This window comes from Triticum aestivum, chromosome 4D (genome assembly GCF_018294505.1).
Source record: "Triticum aestivum cultivar Chinese Spring chromosome 4D, IWGSC CS RefSeq v2.1, whole genome shotgun sequence".
Lineage (NCBI taxonomy): Eukaryota > Viridiplantae > Streptophyta > Magnoliopsida > Poales > Poaceae > Triticum > Triticum aestivum.
In genome coordinates, this window is record NC_057805.1 from 29,503,805 (window position 1) to 29,514,406 (window position 10,602).

Sequence of the window (10,602 nt, forward strand, 5' to 3'; positions counted from 1 at the left end):
GAAGGAGTGTAGCTACTTGCTCTAGGTGAAGCTCAACCTTAACAGGTCTTCACTGAAACACTGGTATATCAAAACAGTAATTGGAACAGAGGACACAATGGGCCCTCGAGATCTGGTGGGGGATTGCTGAAATTTGAGATGGGCTCTAGGCCCATGTAGCAATTTCTGAAAAATCTCTAAGGGCCCATGTGGGTTATATGGCACTAGGTGTAGTGGGAAGTTTAGTCCCACCCCGGAAGTGGAAGAGGAGTTGGACCTCCTTATAAGGGTTTCTCTTCTACATGCTATTGGAGCTTGAGAAGAGAAGAGGCCCTCGCGCACTCCTCCTCCGCCGCCCGCCTCACCACGCCACGCCTCGTCACGACGCGCCACGGGTTGCGGGATTGAGCCGAGCCGAGCTTACACCTACGCGCTTATTTTCGCCAGTCACTAACGGAGAGTTTTCTGAAGGCTGGGCCACGATCTGAGACGTCGGATCGTGGGCTGTCACGGACTCGGACGTGGGTCGAGCCCACGTCTCTCCACGCGGCTGCGCCTATATATGTGTGCGGTGTCTCCTAACCCTAGCCGCCACGAACAGATCACATCTGCTCCACGCGCACGCCCACCGTCGTTCCCTTGCTGCTGCTGCCGCCGGTGACTCCATCCCGTCCGCCGCGTACACGGTCGACGGGAGAGCAGGTCTCCGAAACCACGCCCTTCTGGTTCCTGTACGGGGTGAGGGGCGAATAGGTTTTTGGGCAGCGATTACGCGACTGCTCACTTCCGATCGTCTACTTCCTCTACGTCCGCGTCGCCTTCATCATCACCATGTCCACCGACGCCGAACGTGCCGCCGCCGAGAAAGCTGAAGCTGACATGAAGGCCGCCGAGGACGCCGCTGCTGCCACCAAAGCCGTGGCCTACTGGAGGGTATAACTCGTTTATCCCGCTCCTACTGTTTTCTGTTTTAGCCATGCTAGCGTCATACGTAGATCTTTCTGCAATTAGCGTAGTATGTGCTACTTTGACTGAATATCAGTATGCGATCATATGTGTCAATGCCATGCTAGTGATTTACTCGTGGATTAATTTAATCAAGAAATTGCCTATTTACTCAACAATCCAAAAACCTATTATGTGTAGGAATTTTTCGGCAAGTGGCTTTGCCGCTGCACTGAAACTGGATAAGTTTACCGGTACATACTTTAAGCGTTGGCAGACTAAGACCACGTTATGGCTCACGGCTATGAACGTGTTCTGGGTCACCGGTGTCTCCACGGGAACGATTGCTCCTGAACAGGAGAAGGCGTTCAAGGAGGCTACCGTTGTGTTTCTCGGAGCAGTTCTTAGCGTGATCGGAGATAAACTGGTCGACGCATATTTACATGTGCATGTTGCCAAGGACTTGTGGGAGGCGCTCGAATCTAAGTTCGGGGCAGCCGATGCCGGAAGCGAGATGTATATTATAGAGGAGTTCCATGATTACAAGATGGTTGAAAACCGTCCTGTATTGGAGCAGGCTCATGAGATAATATGCATTGTTAAGGAGCTTGAACTTCTTAAGTGCGAGTTACCGGGCAAGTTTGTCGCGGGCTGCATAATCGCTAAGCTCCCTAATTCCTGGAGGAACTTTGCCACCACTCTGAAACATCAGAGGAGTGAATTCTCTGTGGAGGATGTCATTGGCCATCTGAGTGTTGAGCAGAATTCAAGGGCAAAGGACTCGCACGGAAAAGGGGCCGAAGGGACTTCTGTCGCCAACATGGTGAACCAGAAGAACTTCAACTCCCACAAGCCCAAGGGAAAGAACGGTGTCCAACACAATACCGACTTTACGAAGAAGGGTAAGAAGACCTTCAAGAAGAACAAGAAGGACGAGGGCTGCTTCACTTGTGGTTCGGTTGAACATTGGGCCAACAAGTGCCCAAACAAGTACAAGAAGTCAGGACAGGACTCCAAGTCCGTCAACATGATTGTGGACAACAATGAGAATGGTGCACCTGGGTACGGTAATTTATTTACTGTTTTTTCAGTGTTTCAGCCCACCGATTGGTGGGTGGACACAGGTGCAGGTGTACATGTGTGTGCTGACATGTCATTGTTCACTTCTTACCAGGTCACAGGCCACGGGTCCGTATTGATGGGGAATGGCGCGAGTGCTTCTGTTCATGGTGTTGGCACGGTCGATCTGAAGTTTACTTCGGGAAGGATCGTGCAGCTGAAGAACGTGCAGCATGTCCCCACCATCAAGAAGAACCTCGTTAGTGGCTCCCTTCTATGTAGAGAAGGGTTTAAGTTGGTTTTCGAGTCTAATAAATTAGTTGTTACGAAATATGGACTCTTTGTTGGAAAAGGTTATGAGAGCGGAGGGATGTTCCGCCTTTCCCTCGCAGATTTTTGTAATAAAGTCGTGAACCATGTTCATTCGAATGTTAATGAATCTGAGGTTTGGCATTCACGTCTTTGTCACATTAGTTTCGGTGTTATGACGCGGCTAGCCAAGTTGGATTTAATCCCGAGTTTTACTTTAGCCAAAGGCTCTAAGTGCCTTTCATGTGTGCAAGCTAAGCAACCTCGCAAGCCTCACAAGGCCGCGGAGGAGAGACACTTGGCACCATTAGAACTCATACATTCTGATCTTTGTGAGATGAATGGTGTGTTGACTAAAGGTGGAAAGAAATACTTCATGACATTGATAGATGATTCCTCTAGATATTGCTATGTGTACCTGTTAAATACTAAAGATGAGGCTCTACACTACTTTAAAATCTAGAAGGCAGAAGTTGAGAATCAACTTGAAAAGAAAATTAAACGAGTCCGGTCAGATCGTGGTGGAGAGTACTTCTCGAGTGAGTTTGATTCCTTCTGTGCGGAACACGGCATTATTCATGAGAGGACGCCTCCCTATTCACCCCAGTCAAACGGGGTTGCCGAGCGGAAAAACCGTACTCTAACTGATTTGGTTAACGCCATGTTAGATACATCGGGTTTATCCAAGGCATGGTGTGGGGAGGCTATATTGACGGCATGCCATGTCCTGAATAAAGTTCCGACAAAGGATAATGAGATCACTCCCTATGAGAAATGGGCAAAGAGGAGGACAACACTCTCGTACTTGCGCACTTGGGGCTGTCTGGCGAAAATCAATGTGCCGATCCCCAAAAAGCGTAAACTTGGACCCAAGACTGTGGACTGCGTTAATGTGGGCTACGCTAAGAACAGCGTTGGCTATAGACTTCTAGTAGTGAAATCTGAGGTACCTGACCAGAAGGTCGGTACAATTATGGAGTCTAAGGATGCTACATTCTTCGAGGATACTTTTCCTATGAGAGATATGCAAAGCACTTCTAGACAGGAATCTGAGGAGACTCCTGAACCTGCCATCCCTATGGAATATTATGAACAAACACATGATGAAAATCCTGAGGAGGATGACGAGGAAACCCTTGGTAGGGGCAAGAGACAAAGGACTGCAAAGACCTTTGGTGATGATTTCTTCGTGTACCTCGTGGATGATACTCCCACTTCTATTTCAGAAGCGTATGCCTCTTCAGAAGCTGACTACTGGAAGGATGCGGTCCGTAATGAGATGGATTCCATCATGGCTAACGGGACATGGGAGATCACTGAACGTCCCTATGGTTGTAAACCATTAGGATGTAAGTGGGTGTTCAAGAAGAAGCTTAGGCCCGATGGTACGATTGAAAAGTACAAGGCTAGGCTTGTGGCCAAGGGCTATGACCAGAAAGAAGAGGAAGATTACTTCAACACTTATTCACATGTAGCTAGACTGACCACCATTCGAGTATTACTCTCGTTGGCAGCCTCGCATGGTCTTCTCGTCCACCAGATGGATGTTAAGACGGCTTTTCTGAATGGAGAGCTAAAAGAGGAAATCTACATGCAACAGCCAGATGGCTTTGTGATAGATGGTCAGGAAAGAAAGGTGTGTAGGTTGCTGAAATCTTTATATGGCCTGAAGCAAGCACCTAAGCAATGGCATGATAAGTTTAATACAACTCTGACATCTGTTGGTTTCGTTGCTAATGAGGCTGACAAATGTGTATACTACCGCCACGGTGGGGGTGAAGGAGTTATACTGTGCTTGTATGTTCATGACATACTGATATTCGGAACCAACCTCAAAGTCATTGAGGAGGTCAAGTCGTTTTTGTCTCAGAACTTTGAGATGAAAGACCTTGGTGTGGCTGATGTTATCTTGAACATCAAGCTACTGAGAGATAATGAGGGTGGGATTACACTTCTGCAATCCCACTATGTTGAGAAGGTGTTGAGTCGTTTTGGATATTCGGATTGCACACCATCTCAAACACCATATGATCCTAGCGTGTTGATTCGAAAGTCCAAAGGCACGGCTATAGATCAGTTGAGATACTCTCAAATCATTGGTTCACTGATGTACCTAGCGAGCGCAACGAGGCCCGACATCGCGTTTGCTGTGAGCAAACTGAGCCGGTTTGTTTCCAAACCGGGTGATGTACATTGGCATGCTGTTGAACGAGTCATGCGCTATCTGAAAGGTACTATGAACTATGGACTTCACTATACCGGAGACCCGTCGGTACTTGAAGGGTATAGTGATGCAAATTGGATCTCTGATGCTGATGAGATGAAGGCCACAACTGGGTATATGTTTACTCTTGGAGGTGGCGCTGTTTCCTGGAAGTCTTGCAAGCAAACGATCTTAACGAGATCGACAATGGAAGCAGAATTAACGGCATTAGACACATCTGGTGTTGAAGCGAGATGGCTTCGAGATCTTTTGATGGACTTGCCATTGGTTGACAAACCGGTTCCGGCTATCCTTATGAACTGTGACAATCAGACTGTCATCACCAAGGTGAAGAGTTCAAAGGACAACATGAAGTCCACCAAACACATAAGAATGAGATTAAAAGCTGTCACAAAATTAAGAAACTCCGGAGTGATAGCGTTGGACTATGTCCATACGGCTAAGAACCTGGCAGATCCCTTTACGAAAGGGCTATCACGTGTTGTGATAGATAATGCATCGAGGCAGATGGGTATGAGACCCACATGAGTTGCCATGGTAGTAACCCAACCTATGTGATCGGAGATCCCATGAATTAGGACCTGGGAAAACAAGCCAGTGGTGAACTGAGGAGAGTAACTATACTAACCCACTCCGTTGGAGATGCAATACTCTCGATACTGTATGGTAGGATGACTACTGTCTTAATGTGTTCCGAAGCTTATATAAGCAAGATGCTATCCTACAGAGTGATCTTTGGAGGAACACGCCTATATGAGTCCGACTGCTGGTCACAGTCTATGAGATTGGGGTGATCTCTAGTAAGCTCATGAATAGGCCAGGAGTGTGACTTATATGCTCCACCCGAGGGGTCAGCCTTCGGCAGCCCGGTACTAGTGAGACATGTGGTGAAACTTCTTTACGCCAAACTGACAATTCAAGGCATAGTCCATTGTTCAATTGTGAAGGAGTGTAGCTACTTGCTCTAGGTGAAGCTCAACCTTAACAGGTCTTCACTGAAACACTGGTATATCAAAACAGTAATTGGAACAGAGGACACAATGGGCCCTCGAGATCTGGTGGGGGATTGCTGAAATTTGAGATGGGCTCTAGGCCCATGTAGCAATTTCTGAAAAATCTCTAAGGGCCCATGTGGGTTATATGGCACTAGGTGTAGTGGGAAGTTTAGTCCCACCCCGGAAGTGGAAGAGGAGTTGGACCTCCTTATAAGGGTTTCTCTTCTACATGCTATTGGAGCTTGAGAAGAGAAGAGGCCCTCGCGCACTCCTCCTCCGCCGCCCGCCTCGCCACGCCACGCCTCGTCACGACGCGCCACGGGTTGCGGGATTGAGCCGAGCCGAGCTTACACCTACGCGCTTATTTTCGCCAGTCACTAACGGAGAGTTTTCTGAAGGCTGGGCCACGATCTGAGACGTCGGATCGTGGGCTGTCACGGACTCGGACGTGGGTCGAGCCCACGTCTCTCCACGCGGCTGCGCCTATATAAGTGTGCGGTGTCTCCTAACCCTAGCCGCCACGAACAGATCACATCTGCTCCACGCGCACGCCCACCGTCGTTCCCTTGCTGCTGCTGCCGCCGGTGACTCCATCCCGTCCGCCGCGTACACGGTCGACGGGAGAGCAGGTCTCCGAAACCACGCCCTTCTGGTTCCTGTACGGGGTGAGGGGCGAATAGGTTTTTGGGCAGCGATTACGCGACTGCTCACTTCCGATCGTCTACTTCCTCTACGTCTGCGTCGCCTTCATCATCACCATGTCCACCGACGCCGAACGTGCCGCCGCCGAGAAAGCTGAAGCTGACATGAAGGCCGCCGAGGACGCCGCTGCTGCCACCAAAGCCATGGCCTACTGGAGGGTATAACTCGTTTATCCCGCTCCTACTGTTTTCTGTTTTAGCCATGCTAGCGTCATACGTAGATCTTTCTGCAATTAGCGTAGTATGTGCTACTTTGACTGAATATCAGTATGCGATCATATGTGTCAATGCCATGCTAGTGATTTACTCGTGGATTAATTTAATCAAGAAATTGCCTATTTACTCAACAATCCAAAAACCTATTATGTGTAGGAATTTTTCGGCAAGTGGCTTTGCCGCTGCACTGAAACCGGATAAGTTTACCGGTACATACTTTAAGCGTTGGCAGACTAAGACCACGTTATGGCTCACGGCTATGAACGTGTTCTGGGTCACCGGTGTCTCCACGGGAGCGATTGCTCCTTAACAGGAGAAGGCGTTCAAGGAGGCTACCGTTGTGTTTCTCGGAGCAGTTCTTAGCGTGATCGGAGATAAACTGGTCGACGCATATTTACATGTGCATGTTGCCAAGGACTTGTGGGAGGCGCTCGAATCTAAGTTCGGGGCAGCCAATGCCGGAAGCGAGATGTATATTAGAGAGCAGTTCCATGATTACAAGATGGTTGAAAACCGTCCTGTGTTGGAGCAGGCTCATGAGATAATATGCATTGTTAAGGAGCTTGAACTTCTTAAGTGCGACTTACCGGGCAAGTTTGTCGCGGGCTGCATAATCGCTAAGCTCCCTAATTCCTGGAGGAACTTTGCCACCACTCTAAAACATCAGAGGCGTGAATTCTGTATGGAGGATGTCATTGGCCATCTGAGTGTTGAGCAGAATTCAAGGGCAAAGGACTCGCACGGAAAAGGGGCCGAAGGGACTTCTGTCGCCAACATGGTGAACCAGAAGAACTTCAACTCCCACAAGCCCAAGGGAAAGAATGGTGTCCAACACAATACCAACTTTAAGAAGAAGGGTAAGAAGACCTTCAAGAAGAACAAGAAGGACGAGGGCTGCTTCACTTGTGGTTCGGTTGAACATTGGGCCAACAAGTGCCCAAACAAGTACAAGAAGTCAGGACAGGACTCCAAGTCCGTCAACATGATTGTGGACAACAATGAGAATGGTGCACCTGGGTACGGTAATTTATTTACTGTTTTTTCAGTGTTTCAGCCCACCGATTGGTGGGTGGACACAGGTGCAGGTGTACATGTGTGTGCTGACATGTCATTGTTCACTTCTTACCAGGTCACAGGCCACGGGTCCGTATTGATGGGGAATGGCGCGAGTGCTTCTGTTCATGGTGTTGGCACGGTCGATCTGAAGTTTACTTCGGGAAGGATCGTGCAGCTGAAGAACGTGCGGCATGTCCCCGCCATCAAGAAGAACCTCGTTAGTGGCTCCCTTCTATGTAGAGAAGGGTTTAAGTTGGTTTTCGAGTCTAATAAATTAGTTGTTACGAAATATGGACTCTTTGTTGGAAAAGGTTATGAGAGCGGAGGGATGTTCCGCCTTTCCCTCGCAGATTTTTGTAATAAAGTCGTGAACCATGTTCATTCGAATGTTAATGAATCTGAGGTTTGGCATTCACGTCTTTGTCACATTAGTTTCGGTGTTATGACGCGGCTAGCCAAGTTGGATTTAATCCTGAGTTTTACTTTAGTCAAAGGCTCTAAGTGCCTTTCATGTGTGCAAGCTACGCAACCTCGCAAGCCTCACAAGGCCGCGGAGGAGAGACACTTGGCACCATTAGAACTCATACATTCTGATCTTTGTGAGATGAATGGTGTGTTGACTAAAGGTGGAAAGAAATACTTCATGACATTGATAGATGATTCCTCTAGATATTGCTATGTGTACCTGTTAAATACTAAAGATGAGGCTCTACACTACTTTAAAATCTATAAGGCAGAAGTTGAGAATCAACTTGAAAAGAAAATTAAACGAGTCCGGTCAGATCGTGGTGGAGAGTACTTCTCGAGTGAGTTTGATTCCTTCTGTGCGGAACACGGCATTATTCATGAGAGGACGCCTCCCTATTCACCCCAGTCAAACGGGGTTGCCGAGCGGAAAAACCGTACTCTAACTGATTTGGTTAACGCCATGTTAGATACATCGGGTTTATCCAAGGCATGGTGGGGGGAGGATATATTGACGGCATGTCATGTCCTGAATAAAGTTCCGACAAAGGATAATGAGATCACTCCCTATGAGAAATGGGCAAAGAGGAGGACAACACTCTCGTACTTGCGCACTTGGGGCTGTCTGGCGAAAGTCAATGTGCCGATCCCCAAAAAGCGTAAACTTGGACCCAAGACTGTGGACTGCGTTAATGTGGGCTACGCTAAGAACAGCGTTGGCTATAGACTTCTAGTAGTGAAATCTGAGGTACCTGACCAGAAGGTCGGTACAATTATGGAGTCTAAGGATGCTACATTCTTCGAGGATACTTTTCCTATGAGAGATATGCAAAGCACTTCTAGACAGGAATCTGAGGAGACTCCTGAACCTGCCATCCCTATGGAATATTATGAACAAACACATGATGAAAATCCTGAGGAGGATGACGAGGAAACCCTTGGTAGGGGCAAGAGACAAAGGACTGCAAAGACCTTTGGTGATGATTTCTTCGTGTACCTCGTGGATGATACTCCCACTTCTATTTCAGAAGCGTATGCCTCTTCAGAAGCTGACTACTGGAAGGATGCGGTCCGTAATGAGATGGATTCCATCATGGCTAACGGGACATGGGAGATCACTGAACGTCCCTATGGTTGCAAACCATTAGGATGTAAGTGGGTGTTCAAGAAGAAGCTTAGGCCCGATGGTACGATTGAAAAGTACAAGGCTAGGCTTGTGGCCAAGGGCTATGACCAGAAAGAAGAGGAAGATTACTTCGACACTTATTCACCTGTAGCTAGACTGACCACCATTCGAGTATTACTCTCGTTGGCAGCCTCGCATGGTCTTCTCGTCCACCAGATGGATGTTAAGACGGCTTTTCTGAATGGAGAGCTAAAAGAGGAAATCTACATGCAACAGCCAGATGGCTTTGTGATAGATGGTCAGGAAAGAAAGGTGTGTAGGTTGCTGAAATCTTTATATGGCCTGAAGCAAGCACCTAAGCAATGGCATGATAAGTTTAATACAAGTTTGACATCTGTTGGTTTCGTTGCTAATGAGGCTGACAAATGTGTATACTATCGCCATGGTGGGGGTGAAGGAGTTATACTGTGCTTGTATGTTGATGACATACTGATATTCGGAACCAACCTCAAAGTCATTGAGGAGGTCAAGTCGTTTTTGTCTCAGAACTTTGAGATGAAAGACCTTGGTGTGGCTGATGTTATCTTGAACATCAAGCTACTGAGAGATAATGAGGGTGGGATTACACTTCTGCAATCCCACTATGTTGAGAAGGTGTTGAGTCGTTTTGGATATTCGGATTGCACACCATCTCAAACACCATATGATCCTAGCGTGTTGATTCGAAAGTCCAAAGGCATGGCTATAGATCAGTTGAGATACTCTCAAATCATTGGTTCACTGATGTACCTAGCGAGCGCAACGAGGCCCGACATCGCGTTTGCTGTGAGCAAACTGAGCCGGTTTGTTTCCAAACCGGGTGATGTACATTGGCATGCTGTTGAACGAGTCATGCGCTATCTGAAAGGTACTATGAACTATGGACTTCACTATACCGGAGACCCGTCGGTACTTGAAGGGTATAGTGATGCAAATTGGATCTCTGATGCTGATGAGATGAAGGCCACAACTGGGTATATGTTTACTCTTGGAGGTGGCGCTGTTTCCTGGAAGTCTTGCAAGCAAACGATCTTAACGAGATCGACAATGGAAGCAGAATTAACGGCATTAGACACATCTGGTGTTGAAGCGAGATGGCTTCGAGATCTTTTGATGGACTTGCCATTGGTTGATAAACCGGTTCCGGCTATCCTTATGAACTGTGACAATCAGACTGTCATCACCAAGGTGAAGAGTTCAAAGGACAACATGAAGTCCACCAAACACATAAGAATGAGATTAAAAGCTGTCACAAAATTAAGAAACTCCGGAGTGATAGCGTTGGACTATGTCCATACGGCTAAGAACCTGGCAGATCCCTTTACGAAAGGGCTATCACGTGTTGTGATAGATAATGCATCGAGGGAGATGGGTATGAGACCCACATGAGTTGCCATGGTAGTAACCCAACCTATGTGATCGGAGATCCCGTGAATTAGGACCTGGGAAAACAAGCCAGTGGTGAACTGAGGAGAGTAACTATACTAA